Source organism: Sabethes cyaneus, chromosome 3 (genome assembly GCF_943734655.1).
Source record: "Sabethes cyaneus chromosome 3, idSabCyanKW18_F2, whole genome shotgun sequence".
Lineage (NCBI taxonomy): Eukaryota > Metazoa > Arthropoda > Insecta > Diptera > Culicidae > Sabethes > Sabethes cyaneus.
In genome coordinates this window covers 136,862,539-136,878,907 of record NC_071355.1, presented here as the reverse complement: position 1 = coordinate 136,878,907, position 16,369 = coordinate 136,862,539, and the positions used below count along the sequence as shown (strand labels likewise).

The following is a 16,369-nucleotide window of genomic DNA, read 5'->3' as shown; positions in this document are numbered from 1 at the left end:
TTGGGTGCAGAAATACTTGTAAGCGTCACTTATGTTACTTGATGAACACCTTAATTAGTTTTATAATATTTACGCGATTTATAGAAACATAATGTAAACACAAAAGATAATTTTTGCAGACTTGAATGAATACATATAGAAAATTAGAAATTAACCCTCTAACGGGTCAACAGACGGTCTTAACTTTCGGGCTTCAGAGCCACATATGAAACTTGTTTTGAATTGACAATATGAAATATGTGTTCATAGCAGATATTTTGATATTAATACCATGCGTTCAAAAGTTAGCATCTTTGAAAAACAAGAGTTCAGAAAAATTATTATTATATTTCGTTTTTGAAGAAAAAGGATACCTACAACAAAATGATTGATTGCTTGGCTTCAATTTTGCAATTTATCTGAATTAGAAAAAATAACTGAATAGAGCATTAGATATGAAAAAGAGAAATGGAACGATTGCTTAGCTGGCACTCCTTCAGATAATTATTTTTGCATGAAAATTAAAACTTAAGCTTCTTTTGAATGTACTTTCATGAAAAGATAGTCATTAGCTTGATCGCATCGTTTTTACAATGTTTCCCGTTAGAGGATTAGGAAAACAAGATGAGGTCGAATAGTGCGAAAGCTGCGCCATAAACATGCTTGAGAATGGGAAATATGATCGATATGATTTCCAGTGCTTGTCAATTCAATTTATTTATTAAAATATGGTACATGACATAAGATTTCTGTCTTTTAAAATGTCACCACCGAAAAGAAATCGTACAAAATTAGTTTTCCTCTTATTTTTCATATAAAATTTCTAAGCTCTAGTGTCTATTGATTGGAAAGAGCATCTATTGATGCGCAAAAGTTGTTTGAAATTTATACAGTGGACTCTCGGAAAAGTTAATCGATTGGGGAATGGGTCGATTAACTTTTCCGAACTATTAACTTTTCCGAGTAGTCCTAAAAATCACTAAAAATGATAAATAAAAGTCGTGGGCTTAAACCGTCATTAGACATTACCCTTCTTTAGCGACAGACTTCGCAGCCGACTGTTTAGAGTACAGGAAAATTACGGGGCCAGTGTAACGATCCTACTGATTCTATCAAGCAAGCACCGTCTAGCCGAGACTCGAACATGCGACTGGCTTGTTAGACCAGCATCGTACCTCGAAGCTAAGTAGGCGGTGAATGATAAATACAAAAGCGAAAAATGCATTCTGGGATATCCAGCTTTTTACGAGCCATAATGGCGGACGTGTTCGTAATATTTGAACTGTATTTTTGACATTTCCCTAATACATCGCACGTTTTCTTTCCGTACATTCCAGTGAACAGTGAACGTACAGTGAACTTGCGGAAAGAAAACGTGTGATGTATTAGGAAAATGTCAAAAATGCTGTTCGAATATTACGCCATTATGGCTCGTAAAAAGCTGAATAGGATACACATTTTTATGTATTTGGAAATTGTAATGGAAAGAAATATGTAGCAAGATCTTTATGAAACAATACTTGGTTCCTTTCAGTAAGTTCAAAATAATCGGTTACACAAGTTTACTTTTGTTTTTTCTGCGACTACGTTTTGATAATGTTCGCGCTTATTTTTAGTTCCTTACTGTTCCTTCTTTGGCATTTAAAATTCATCTGAGTTTGCGCTTTTCCAGTATGTTATCAATAATCTTGAAGTAACTATGTGCTCGTACTGAACTATTGTTGCGACTGTCCGGTACAAAAGTTTAATTTAATCCCAGTTATGATGCGGCTGTTTATGAAACTGTTGAAAGGCGACAATAAACTGAAAAATGAGAAATAATGATAAAAGGTAAACTCACGTGTGTGGACGAACACTTGGACAACCAATAAATTCAAACTCTCAGAAAAGTTAAGGCAAAAATTAACTTTTTAGAGTGTTGCATGAGAGCTGATATTCGCTTAACTTTTCTGAACAATTAACTTTTCAGAGAGTTAACTTTTCCGAGAGTCTACTGTATACGTTTATTTGGAAAAATCAACTCACTAGTATTTTTAATCCTATACACCACCATACCTATATGCTTAAATTAACTGCTTTTTTTCGCTTTTTGCTTTTGCTGTACAATTGTGAGTGTGAGTAGCAGCAAGTGAAGAAAATGACAATTGTAATCTGAAATCAAAGAAAAGAAAAAAATGAATCCCACTATTTAATATTTATTTGCAACAGATACGTAGTTCGCCTGCAGGTCGTGCTTCATCAGTGTCTTATTTCAAAGCGTATACGTATCTGTCGCGAATAAATATTAAATAGTGGAATTTAGTTGGTAAATGTTTTTTCTTTTCTTTAATTTCAGAGTTCGTATTCCACTAAGAGGCTTCAAAAACTTTAGACAATTGACATGTTTCTCATTTTCCTTAGTTTCTCCTTTCCTTAATTGCAAATTGTCATCACATACATACATACACACACATACATACATACATACATACATACATACATACATACATACATACATACATACATATATACATACATACATACATACATACATACATACATACATACATACATACATACATACATACATATATACATACATACATTGATACATACATACATACATACATACATACATACATACATACATACATACATACACTCATACATACACACACCCATTGAATACAATCAACATTTGATTGATGTTATGATTTCACACATTTTGACGGTTTAATATACGGTGGTTAAGTGTTAAAGTTTTAATAACTTTTGAATGAACCGTTCGATTTTAAATAACTCGGTTTCGTTTGATGGATTTCAGCAGTAATTTTCAAATAACAAAAAAATGTGTGATGTTTTTCATTGAATTAATGTTTACATGTTACAAAAATATGTTCTAAATACTTTTTTTTCACATTTCTTTATGTAACTTTCAAACTATAAGTCCAATCGTTATGAAATTTGGAAGTTAAGGGTTTGCAAGGCTCCTCTTTCATATGCAATCAATTTTGTTCAAATTGGTTAAGGGACCTATGAGATAATGAACTCCCATATTTTTCGTATTTTTATACATAACTTTTGAACTAAAAGTCCGATCAGTATGAAATTCAATAGCGACCTATGGGACACCTAGACCTTTCATTTGACACTAAGAACATTAAAATCGGTCCAGCCATCTCCGAGAAAAGTGAGTGAGTTTGAAAGCGTTACACACACACACACACACACACACACACACACACACACACACACACACACACACACACACATACACACAAACAGAAAATGCTCAGTTTTCGAAATTGAGTCGAATGGTATATGACATTCATTCGGCCCGCAGGACCTTTTTTCCATTTCCGGTTTTCCGAGTGATTTCTATACCTTTATACTATATATTTATATAGTAGAAAGGCAAAACGTGTATCAAAAAGAACATTACGTCATTATATTCTATGCGACGCTTGACATTTTTACAATGTTGCTGAGATGCCAAATGCTATTGCAGTTTTTTTCATTGCCAGTTCTGTGAGAGGGTGCATGCGCCGATCTATGTTTACACTACTATCTATATGTAAAACCTATTCTGGAATATTGCAATGTTGTATGCACCCAAACACTGCGTTACACGAAGAACCAGAGGTGGGCACCGCTAACCGAAATTTTAGCTTCGCTAACAGCTAATCCACTAAATCAAAACGTTAGCTTCGATAACCGCTAACCGCTAAGTCAACCAAAAATTTAGCGGAAGCTAACGCTAACCGCTAGCCGCTAAATTTGTTAGCACTGTAGATTTGGCAATACTTTGATCAGCGCTAATTTCGGTAATAAAAAAAATCATCATTGCAAACGTTTGAGAAAAATTATACGAATCAGTTCTGTGAAAAAAATTGCAGGCATTCACGAAAAATGTTTAAAGACCATTATCGCTTACCACATTAGCACATTAAAAAAGGGTAAAAAATATTTCCATGTAGCAAGACATAGTTCTCCCGAATTTTCATTGGAGTTTTCGATCGTTGTGAAAATTTTAGTGAAAGCTTTCCAAATAACATTTTCTCTGGATTGCTTATGTGCACTTGCCGTATTTGAACGAAAGGTGTTGCGGACTATTTTTGGCGGAGTACAAACGGATAGCGGAGAGTGGTGAAGGCATATGAACCACGAGTGGCAGGCACTACTTGGAGATTCCCATCATACACCTGGCGAAAGTTGGGAGACTACAGTGGGCCGGGCTCGTCACAGGGATGCCTGACGACTGTACAGTGAAATTCGTTGTCTTCAAGAATCCCACCGGCATCATGAATAGAGGGGCTCAACGTGCTAGATGGCTTAACCAAGTTGAAATCGACTTACGTGCGTCGAGATGCGTAACGGATTGGCGACGAGTAGCCCAAGACTAAGTACAATGGAGAGAAATTGTTGATATGGCAAATGCCACCCCGGCTCTCGGCTGGTAAAATACGTACAAAACCTTGGAATTTGGAATCCTTCGATCTAAGTCTGTGTGACTTTCTCAAAAAATTTCATTCTGCCAAAAAAAGTTAGCGGTTTATTTAGCGGTACATAAATTTAGCGGAAGCTAACAAAAACGCTAACGGTTATAAAAATTAGCGAAAACGCTAACCGCTAACCAAAATGTTAGCTGAGCTAATTAGCTGTTAGCGGATTAGCGGAATTGTGCCCACCTCTGCGAAGAACACATTGAATCCGTTAAGATACAATTTCTACTATACGCGCTTCGAAAACTAAACTGGACAGTATTTCCATTACCATCTTATGAAGCACGTTGCATGCTTATCCATATGCAAACACTTCAAGAACGTCGCGAACATATTATTCACTTTATCAATGACATTATTTCTCAACGCATCTAGCCAGCAGAACTTCCTTCTCAATTAAACTTTTATGCGCCGAGTCGTAACCTTAGAAAATATTTATGAAAAAATCATATAAAACAAATTATGCGAAAAATAGACCAGTCAATAACATGATGCGCCTTTATACACTCAAGTCCTTTTTTAAACTGTTTATTTTTTCGATTATTAAGAAAGGGGCAACTTGGGGACCATTTATTTATTACCCAATGCATTTCTGAGTGGTTCGGCATTCGTCACGTAGTTTGTAAATGGAACAAACAAACCGTGTAAGAAAGACCTTAGTGCAATCAAAATTGTGAAAGAAATGACATCACTATGCCTAAAATCCAAATTAAACTACGACTTAGCCATAGGAATGATGTATAGTATATAAGTAAACATTGTAATAACATTATTACGCAGTCTACAAATGAATAACTACATATCTACAAATAAATAAATAAATGAAAGCAAGCGATGCTCAGCTCCCTTACAATGAAATACTCAGAAGTTCAGCACCTCAGCACCACTAACAAAAACTGAGAATAATAATTTGGCCTGATAAATGACTAAAACAAAATTATATTACGACCACCAAGCACCGCGAAACAGTGTCAAATTCTTGGTGAACATAATTTGTTTACAACAATCACACATTGTTAACTGGTTTACAATCCCTGTACCAGGCACAATAAAACCAATGAAGTACTTTTTGAAACAAAATGTCTCAAATGGGAGTGTGTAGAACAAAAATGCTGCCAAAATTATTTCAATAGGTTATAAATCAGTAAATGCAACAAATAGATCAAAACCTGATTTAATCCACCTAGTGGTGAAAGGAACCTTTGTTATACGGTCTTACTTGCTATTAGATAGAAATCGACAAGTCCTCGGAAAATAATTCATCTATTGGTTAAGATTGCGTGGTGCGTTTGTTTACATAAAATTTTTGGAAATTGAATAAGTTTACAAACTTTGAACGAAATAGAAGTACCATAAAACGGGGTAACATTGATCAGTTCAGGAAAGTTGGCAGTAGTGGTTTATTTCACTTATTTATGCGAATGGTCCATTTGATCAATGTTACCCCGGTGATCAATGTTAGCCCGTTTTACGGCACTTATAAATTTTGATAGTACCTTTTTCTTATGAAGTTGCTGAGTAAGTTGTTACTAATGTGGGTAAATGCAAGTAAAAGTAAGTTGTAAGAAGAAATATAATTCTTTAACATATACATTGCGTAGTAAAGGTGTAGTTTATGGGTTTTTGAACTATGCATAATTTCCTGTCATGCCATTCTATCTGATTCACATTAATAAAGTTTTCTTGAATAAATTTTATCAATTTTTATTAACCTTCGGTTACTCACGCTGTTGTATTTTGTACAACACGTGTAGGTTTTTGAACGCCATAGTGTTATAAAGTTACAAATCGTTGTTTATCTAACGTATATTTTTCAATAAACTTGTTTTGAGCAAAATGTCATAATTATTCAATGCATTAATACGTTAAATTGTTGGGAAAATAGATCAGCATAAACCGACATCACAGAAACGAAGCTAGCAGCATTGGCCCCAACTGGAATTTTCTCTCGTTTCTTCATATGGAAAAATAGTGTCTGTATGCAGCAAAACTATCAGCAAATGTAAAATGTTTAAAATGTATCCGTCTGCTGGTAGTCGAGTAATTCGGGGTCAAAATCAGGGCATCTTTTATGATCAAAGTTCTACAGTTCCTAAACAAGTAAACATAGAGGTATACTATATTCAGCAAAGTTGTGTGTTATGAAGTAACAGGCTTATTTGGAAATCGTTTTGTAAACAGGTAATAGTAAAGAGCGAAACTTTTTACACTTTACTAGTTGCGCCCTTATCGCGAATCACTCCGGAAGTGTCACAGAATTAAACCCACGAATCACGGGACTCATTTATCATTTAGGTCACGCTTGCACTAAATGTGGATTGCATTTTGCCTCAGAATCAAATGCAGAACTCCACAAAAAGGGCATCAAGGGGCAGCGTATTTCCAAAAGGATTCGCCTTCAAAAAATTATATGAACCACATCGCGTCGGAAAGGTCGTCTGTTGTGTTGAAGTTGACAATTTGAGGTGCTCTGGTTAGACAGGGATACTCTGGAGAAGAATCGTCAAGCGAAAGTCAAGCTAAAACGGACTTTATTCCAGTCGATAATGATTTGCAGTAGACAAGATCACAAGAATTAAGATCCTAAAACCTTGCATACGGATTTTAATACGCTGCGGAAATTTGACAGAAAGTCCATGGAAAAACTCAAATTTCTGCAACGACTCAAGATTCGTATGCATTGTGTTAGGGCCATCAGACTAGAGCTTACATTCACGTAAACTTTTTTTTAGTAAATAGGGCATAAATCAAGTTGAAAACAAAATTTAGCACCATGCTTTTCTGTTTTGTTAAATTTTACATAAGAAAAAAATGTCCACGTGGACAAACAGGGGGAGGCGGGTGGGGGTTGAGTCAATGTCCACGCTTGTCCACGGAGAGGGACGAGGGGGTTCAAAATTGGTATTTTTCTGTCCACGTGGTATCTGGATGGCCCCTTATGATATCACGAAAAACATTTTTCTTTAAAAGTAGCTTATTCAACTAATGTATAGCTGTACCAAAGGAACTAGTGCTAAGCTACTATACAACAAAAATGTTTTTTGGGATGTATTCCCAACAACCATTTTTGTTTAAGAATAGCTTATTAAAGTATTGTACAGCTAATGCCCGTGGAACAAGTGCTTGATAAGCTATTATACAACAAAAATGTTACTTGGGTTGTTCTTCTGTTCCTAAAGATCTTGAATGCCGCATGTGACCAGAGTGGGGTCAGTATTTTGCTTCAAAGGAAACCGAGAGTGATCATTACAGATCTGTACATTAGACGCAACGGAGTGCCAATTCCAACATAAGACCATGTCGCGTGTCATCTAGAAGAGGCAAAGAAGTTCTTTGTACGCTACTTGACGAGGACACGTGTTTAGACGATTTAGAGTGGATCAATGCGAATTAAGTGAACGTTAGTGAGTTTCTCAGCATACACCAACATTCATTGACAACCTCAATGCTGAAATACGTTCTGTTCGTGAGTGGGCCATAAAGGGATTTACAACAGATAATGAATATTGTTTTTTTTATTAATTTTTTTGAACTTTGGTTTTTATAAACTTGTTTAAACTTTGTTGACTGTTTCAAAATTCTTTCAATGTTTAACTTTTCTTATTCTTATTATTCTTATTAATACCAACACAGCCACAAAAGAGGATTCCTGGAAATTCTTTCAATGTCTAACTTTTTAAATAAAACTTGAGTTTTGATGTTTTAATAAATCTTACTAAGATTTTTTTATGGGGAGAGAGGGGATTGTCCAAAATCTTACAAAATCTTATATAGGGGGGAGGGGGGGGGGTTCAAAAATGAGGAAAATGCCTTTACTTAATTATTGCACGGCCCCTAAGGAGAGGAATGACTTACAATGAATTGAAAGGTTATTATGCGTTGGAGGAGTTTTGATTACGAAAATATTCTTCTCAACTTTGTACTTTTAGAGCTTCCCGGGGGTGAGATTGTGCCATGCTATAATGATCGATCCAGTAAGTGGATTTCGCATACACAACAGAAATACGTCAGTATACACCAGTACACACATTCTTTACAACCAAGCACAATATTTTGAGATTAGATTGCATCATCCACGATGGAGCAAACAGTATCCTAGGTTTGCTGAATAATTTAGAAGCAAAAGTTAGTGCTTTTCTCTGGAAATTTCAGATCCTTTGAATAAACACTTTAATATAAGACAAATATGTTATACCGTGTATCAACTATCGGTTTTAAAAAGGGGATGAGGTCACAGAGGTCACATTCATTGCCGTCAATAGTCACTGTCAGACAGAGACAAACGTTGCTTTCACTGGAACCTCTTCCTACCATATATTTGGTTTTCGACGCATTGATTTGTAACTCTATCCTCCTAGCCTCCGTTTTCACTCTGGCGTAGATTGCCTCCGCCGTCCCAAGGTTTCTAGTTATTATGTCGAGGTCGTCTGCGAAGGCTAGGAGTTGGCTACTATTGCTGTAGATCGTTCCTCTCGTTTAGATGTCCGCTCTATGGATCACATCTTCAATAGCGATGTTGAATAACATACAGGACAGTCCATCCCCTTGCCGCAACCCTTTGCACGATTCGAAAGGACTCGAGTGTGTCCCTGAAACACGAACGTAGCACATCACTCGCTTCAGAGTAGCTTTAATCAGCCACGTGAGATTATCCGGAAAATCGTACTCGTGCATTATCTGCCATAGCTGTTCTTGTTCAACTGTATCGTATGCTGCGCTGATGCGTGGGCACGTTGCACTCTCGACATTTCTGGAGGATTTGTCGGAGAGTACAAATTTGATCCGTAGTAGCACGGCCCCTGTGGCGACCACCTGGTCGGCGTGCCTCACTCACCGTAACAGCTGATTTTTCTAGCAACACGACCGACCGAGAAACGTCATCGATAGTAGATAGGTGAAATGTAAACATTAAAGAGAAGGAAAAAGTGAAAGTCATCCTTTTTGCTTGCGGAGAATCCGATTCGAGAGCTAAATCTACTTACAGTCTAGTGATACAATTCTTAAACTTAGTAGTGCTAAAAGTAAAAGTTAAAATTAGTCCTAATCCTACAGGCTAGTACTTAAACTACAAATTAGTGAATAAAAACCTAAAAAGTAAGTGCTAGGTAAAATATGCTTAACTATGCATGCAACAACATGTAATGAAAAGTTGCTTTTCAGGTCATATCGCTATATTATTTTATGATTAAAAGCATACAGTGCGTGGAGATTTGTTAAACTTACCAGTTAATACGTTCTTAAAACTAAATTGCTAAAACTAGTAGACGTAAAACTAAAGGTAACTAGTATACATGCAATATCTAAAATGATGTACTTAATTCATAGCTTACATTATTATACTAATTGCTAGGTTAAATTCTATCCTCGCTGTACAATTCGATTGAGCCGGCTTAAACCTACAGTAGCTATTGGTAACAAATAGTTAAACAAAAGTAAACATACGTTCTAAAACTTAACTATTACTATGTATAGAGCGTGAAGCAGAGAAAGGAAGAAGACAACGTAATTAAAAGCATAGCTGGAGTGAATCGGAACATATAAAGGGTTGAAAGTTAGAGATAAGAGAGAGTTATTATAAAATTGAAAATACTAAACGTAAGTTAGGAAAAAATGAAAAGGGCAACTATAATGTATAAGAATTAATCGTTATTCTCGCATCTATCTTACAGGAAGTTTTTATCGTCGCCATAATACACGATTAAAAACTCGGAAACTGAATTTATTTCGTTGATTCTAAATCAACAGCCCCCATAAGTAGCAGCCTGCTACTGCCTTACAAATTCTCTTGCATTTGGAGATAGACGACGTAACAAAATCTGGTAGAGCACCTTCTAGGCGGCGTTGACCAACGTGATGCCGCGGTAATTACAGCAATCTAGGCGGTCACCCTTTTTGTAGATGGGACAGACTACACCTTCCATCCACTTCTCCGGTAGTTTCTCCTCCAATGAATGAGCCGTCGCTAGCGGTTCTTGGCCATTCTTGTAGAGCTCTGCCGGGAGTCGGTCTTTTGCAGCCGCTGCTCTATTATTCTTTAGCTGACCAATTTCTTACCGGATCTCTTCGAGATCGGAAGCTGGCACACTGTCGTGGTTTGTAGGCACTCCGAGGTTAACTTCCATTACGTCTCCTTGTGCTATATCACCATTGAGGCGCGCATCAAAATACTGCTTCCATCTGTCGACCATCTCGCGCTCGTTTGTGATTAGATCCCCTCCCTCGTCCCTACACATGTCAGATTTAGGTGTGTAGTCCTTCCGAGTTTGGTTTACCTTCTCGTTACACTTCCGCGTGTCCTCAGTCCGGAATAGTTGTTCCAGATCCACACGATCTCTTTCCTCCTTCTGGCCCTTTTTCCTCCGATCGTGATCAAGTCATTTTGCGCTCGTCGATACTTGGCCATATTCTCTCTCGTGGATATGCTTAGATAGTTTTTTCAAGCTCTTTTTTCCTCTCTATCGCTTGTTGGCATTCTTCGTGAAACGAATCATTTCGTGCACTCGAGGTTTCCACTTCTAGAACCGCGGTTGCGTATCATTCGTTTTCGAGATTCGAAGCATCTAGCTCCACAGAGGAAGGCAGAGCTTCATCCAGTACGCGCGTGTAGTTTTCGGTAACTAGCGGGTTGTTTAACTGCCGAATGTTTAACCGTGGAGGGCGGCTTTGTCGCGAGGTATAAACCGTCGATAGTTTTGAGCGCACATGTACTGCTACTAGCTTATGCTTCGTGTCGTGCCGCACCCCGTAGGAAGCGTACGTTGGTGATGTTCGAGAAAAACCGGCCCTCGATGAGAATATGGTCGATTTGGTTCGAAGTTCGTTGGTCAGGTGATCTTCTGCTGACTTTGTGGGGCAAAAAAGTGCTTCTGATCATCAGGATATACACTCACCCTACATTTCCACCTTGTTAACCCTAGAAACGCTACTGGTTGTATAGAGGTTATTCATAGACTACGTACTCATCATTAGTTATTTCAGAACTCTCCAGGTTATTTTCGTCTATACATTTGGTATGATGCGTTGTTTGTGGCCGACCCCCTACCTCTAATTCCAACCCATACGAACTACTTTATACTGATATTTATGTGTATTGTTTATAAATATGGTAAGTTCACTGCTCAGGCATTTACCTTAACTTTATGTTTTTGGCACAATGTCACAATCTACAAGAGGTGAGATTGTGCCAAAGTTCATGTGCTTCTACCAAAATCAGGTTTCATTGTAACTAAACCATCTCTGCGGTAGTGGTCAATTGAACAATTTAGCATATTGACACGTTTTAAATCAACTTAATTCCTAAATTGTGTGTACACTGAGCTAAAGAACAAAATTGTATGCCTTTTTGGCACAATCTCATCCCAGATGACGGTGATTTTAAAAATGGCATTGCGATCTTACGGCGAGAATTTCTAGTATTTGGGAATCCATAAGAGCTCATGTTTGTAGAACTTGCTTTAATCCAACATGAACAAAATGATAATAAATCTTCATTTCAAAAAAGTATAAAGGTCGCAGTGTGCACCGCTAAAATAAAACAAGCTTAAACGTGATTTGCTGACGGTTGAGTCAGTAACTTTTTAGCGGTTGACTGGTGTCACATGGGACTTACATAGTACTAAAGGTAGATGTTGCTACTTACAATGTGCTTATTCAAGCCCTATAAAGATATGTATTTCACTGATTTGGCAACCCTTTTAAAAACGAGCAACATTGCCAAAGATGCAAAGAAAATTTTATGCTTGCCGGAGTGATTATAACAATATCAGCAATTTGTTGGATGTCTCGTTTAATTAATTTTTTAATGTTTATCGATTAAAATCATTTGAGTTGGAGATGTTTTTTAACTGAAGTATGTCTTATCAATTTACTCAAGTTGAATATTATTTTCAATCTGTTCACATAGGTTGTACTACAAAATCATGTACTATGTCCGTATCCTTATCTACTTGAAGAGAAAGGCAAATAAACCAAATGATCAGGAAAGGATGCATTAGGGATATTACAAGCCCTCCTTCATCTTCGATATTTGACTTTGAATTACTTTATCATATAAAAATATCAAAATAGGTATGTAATTTTTGTACATCGAAGTACCCCAAGCATTGCAAAAATGACTTAGGTAAATAATAATCACTGTGGAAGGCAAATTAGGCAAACATTGCTATACAGTAATAAATATAATATATATGTTATACATTGTCTTAAATTGTAGATATTGTTTGCAAATGAACCAGCTGTACAGTGCGAATAAATTGTGAATTATAGTAAAGTGTCATCATCGGTGGTGGCACGAACAATAACTGAATAAGCTCTTTAATACGATATACGATTTTACACCGAACTTTAAAGTTTCAAGTACCTAATAATTATTGTTGTGAGAAGAAATAACAGTAGTGATATCATAAAATACAAACCTATTTGTACCGCGAAGAGATTTGCTGTATTTCACCTATGTTCAACATTCAGCAGACAATATTTTTTCACGTTTTTGCAAATAAAAGTAAGATTTTCACTGTTTGTTCATCAATTGCTAACAGAGTACCCTAACGCACATTTTGTGTAGTCAGCTACCTATATGTTTATTATATATTTGATAACCGAGTTTCTTCTTATAGTAAATTCACATTTTTCTTCATACTTGAAATTTGTGCTCAGGTAGTGTGTCGCCCTTAAATGAAACATCAAATGAAGTTTTTAGCTAATTTTTCAATAACAACATACAGAAATGTATGAGGTAATGTTAACCAGGGCTTATTTAATTAACAGAATATAAAACTTGCAATTCCGCCCCATTCAACAGATTTGAAAGAGACATTATGTTACCGAAAATAAAACGGCCTTATTATTTGTCGTAACAAAATAACACTATAGGTAGTCCTGATGAGAATTATTAGCAAATTTCACACGCGCACCATTTTCGTTTTAGTCATTACAATTAGGGTTTTTGCAATAGATTCACGATCAGTTAGTGAAAACTAAGGAAAATTGTTTGCTATACACTTCACAAAACTATTGACACATTTCATGTATTCATACTTTGCAAAAATTGTTTATTTATACCGAGAAAACTGAATTTTTAACTTTTCAGTAAAATGCAATGATCACTTCACGAATCAGTCGAAAAACGCACACTTTGACACAAAATATCCATACGCACCAAAACAAATATGGCCACCATTCTCAAATTAAACGTCAACGAAAAGGTTTTTATTTAAGAGCCTCATCACATACTACGTAACAATTTACCCCTGCAGCATATTTTCAGCGGAACCGGGGACGTTTACAGATACTTGTTAGGTGCCCTTCAAATCTTGCATGCAGGGGGTGGGGATGTTGAATTTCTGTTACAAATGGTTACGCAATTTTTTGGGGGAGGGGGCTTTGATCGATAATGTTACGCGTAACTTCATAAATAAAAATATCGTAAAAATAAACTATTCGGCTTTATATATAAAATTACCTACAAACCAATTGTCCGACATTTGTGAGCGATAGGCTACTGTGTCGCAATCATCGGCAGTGCAATCGAGCATACATACAGCTGTAAAAATTACGCATTACGGATATGGGTGAGGGTGCAAGAAACAATTCGGCACCAACTTTTTAGGCTGTGAACCATTTCGCGAAATTTTTAACTTTTTGGTTAAAATTTGACAGTTCGATGGTTTTTCGAAAATAACCCTGCTCGGGAGCATGGTTAGTTTTGACCAAGGTTTTGACAGTTCGATGGTTCGCTTCAGAGCCAATGAGATATGCACAGGTGAGGAAGAGAGCTTCGACGTGTTTCACTGATTTGTCGTTGGAATTTTTTTGCGTTGGTATGGATGCTTATCACAAAATAAATTTGTTCAAACAACCCGGGTTGAAATGAGATGAGTTTTATCTATCAAATAAAAGCAAATCAAAAATTCATCCAATTTTAACTCGAACAGAATAAACAATATTTTCATCCTCACCTTATAGGCTCTCATTGAACAAAAAAAAACTATCAATACGTCAAATATGAAATGGTTCGCATTCTGAACTGATTTTAACCACTCGAGGAGAAATAACCATCAAACTGTCAAATTTTAACTGTCAAATTTCGCGAAATGGTTCACAGCCTAAAAGGGCCAACCTGCAAATTGTAAACAAACCGAGTGAGGGTTTCTTTCCCTATGTTACTGTGTTACTGACTCATCACTGTTGAGTTTTTCCACGGGTTTTCTGTCAAATTTCCGCAACGTAGTAAAATCCGTATGCATTCTGTCTGAGCCTTCACAATAAATATACGTGTTATTGAAACAAAATGTATACTATAACCAATAAGTGTATATATTGGTTTACTCAATGAGAGCATTTATAAGGTGAGGATAAAGATATGTTTCCATAACAGCGATTTTATTTATTCATTTATTAATTGATTCATTTTAAAACAAATGAAACTAGTTAGAAAGCAGTTAAACACAGCCTCTTAGCTATAATTTAACTAATATTAGCTGTAATTTTCGGTAAGCTGGCTGGTTCTAAATTGTCGCCATCCATGGATGTTTAGTCCGCAAAATTTTGACAATTTCACACCCCTGCGTGAAATATACCGTAAACGTGCGAAAGCAAACTTATAGCTTCTTGAAAAATGACTAAACAATTCTGTCACCATACTGATATTGTCACGTCTCATTTGCTATACAGCACACTATACTTCCGACACTACACACTTAAACAGTTTGGTAAATTTTACCGAAATCTAAAGAGCTGAACGTTCGGTAAAAATTTCGGTCGTGCATATCGACATTTACGGATCTTTAGTAACGTATATAGTAACATAAAAAATTTTACCAAACGTTCAGCTGTTTAGATTTCGGTAAAATTTTAACGAATTCGGCGCTTTTTTTTTTGAGTGTATAGGTTTAACGTACGGTATCGAACGAAAATCGTTTGCCGTTTTTTCGGAAGTCCAATTTAGTGTTGGATACACAATATTATCTTTGATGTCCCCGGATCTGCTAGTTACAGCGAATAAATTAACTACAGTCAGCGTACTGCCACAGAGAACAGACATTCATCTTGATCTTGCCGGGTGTGTAAGGACCAGCCGCCATTTTGAAAGTAAGTGGTAATGCTCCTGTTGTGTGGCGCTCACATCGCTGAGTCAATGCTGATCAAAGCATTCGTCATATTTTCACCAAAGCATTTAACAGTTGCTACAGCAACTAACATAATGTTTACCCAGATAACACAAAATCGTAATAGAAAGTTCACATTAAATCGTTTTCATGTTCATTTCACATTGGAATTGTATAATGATTAGAGTATGTCAAATCGACGTGAACAATAAGTTGTTTTGCAGTCGTGCGTGTCTTCATATACAATTCATGACTGTGAATTATAAAGCAGGATAGACAATTGCAATATTTGATTAGAGTAAGGAGGGGTAAAAGTACGATGCGGGTAAAAGTGCGATTCAATGATTTATCAGTGCGGATTCTGAGTAAATTGACTACATTGGCATGGATGGGTGAGTACTTTGACAGCTTAAATCCATCATAAACATTTGTTGTTTACGAATCATTGTTGCTGAGTTATGGGTAAAAGTTTTTTTTAGAACGGTTTTGATGTAATATTTCGTTGTACGGCAAATACGATATCAACAGGAGGATATTACTTATTCACAAATTGTAGCAGCGTTTTACATCACTCAGATATCTCTCTTGAAATTGCGGTGAGAAGAATTTACAAAATATATGTTGCTTTTCCATAATTTAATCAAACCCCGTCAAGCGCCTAGCAGGGCAAAAGTTCGATTTATTGACGGGGTAAAAGTTCGATTCATGGATCGAGAATCTAACTCATTTTACTGACGGGACGACGACACTATGCAAGTCCTTGCGACTTGCAAGGTACTGCGGGCGACGCTGTTCGTCCGTCAG

The 16,369-nt window shown here is 36.5% G+C and overlaps 1 protein-coding gene across 3 annotated transcripts in view; it reads right to left on the bottom strand.

The window, feature by feature from the left end:
• Positions 1–13,543, bottom strand: part of LOC128744736 (zinc finger protein 609) — a 67,711-nt gene extending 54,168 nt beyond the window's left edge. Inside the window, exons 1-2 of one of the 3 annotated variants that reach the window (XM_053841944.1) lie at positions 13,497–13,543; positions 12,875–13,128 (exon numbers count right to left, since the gene is read on the bottom strand). The gene's annotated coding sequence lies outside the window, so the exon portion shown is untranslated. Of the gene's footprint in view, positions 1–12,874 lie in introns of all 3 variants that reach the window. The other 2 variants (XM_053841942.1, XM_053841945.1) reach the window with 2 other exon arrangements.
• Positions 13,544–16,369: the final 2,826 nt, after the last annotated feature.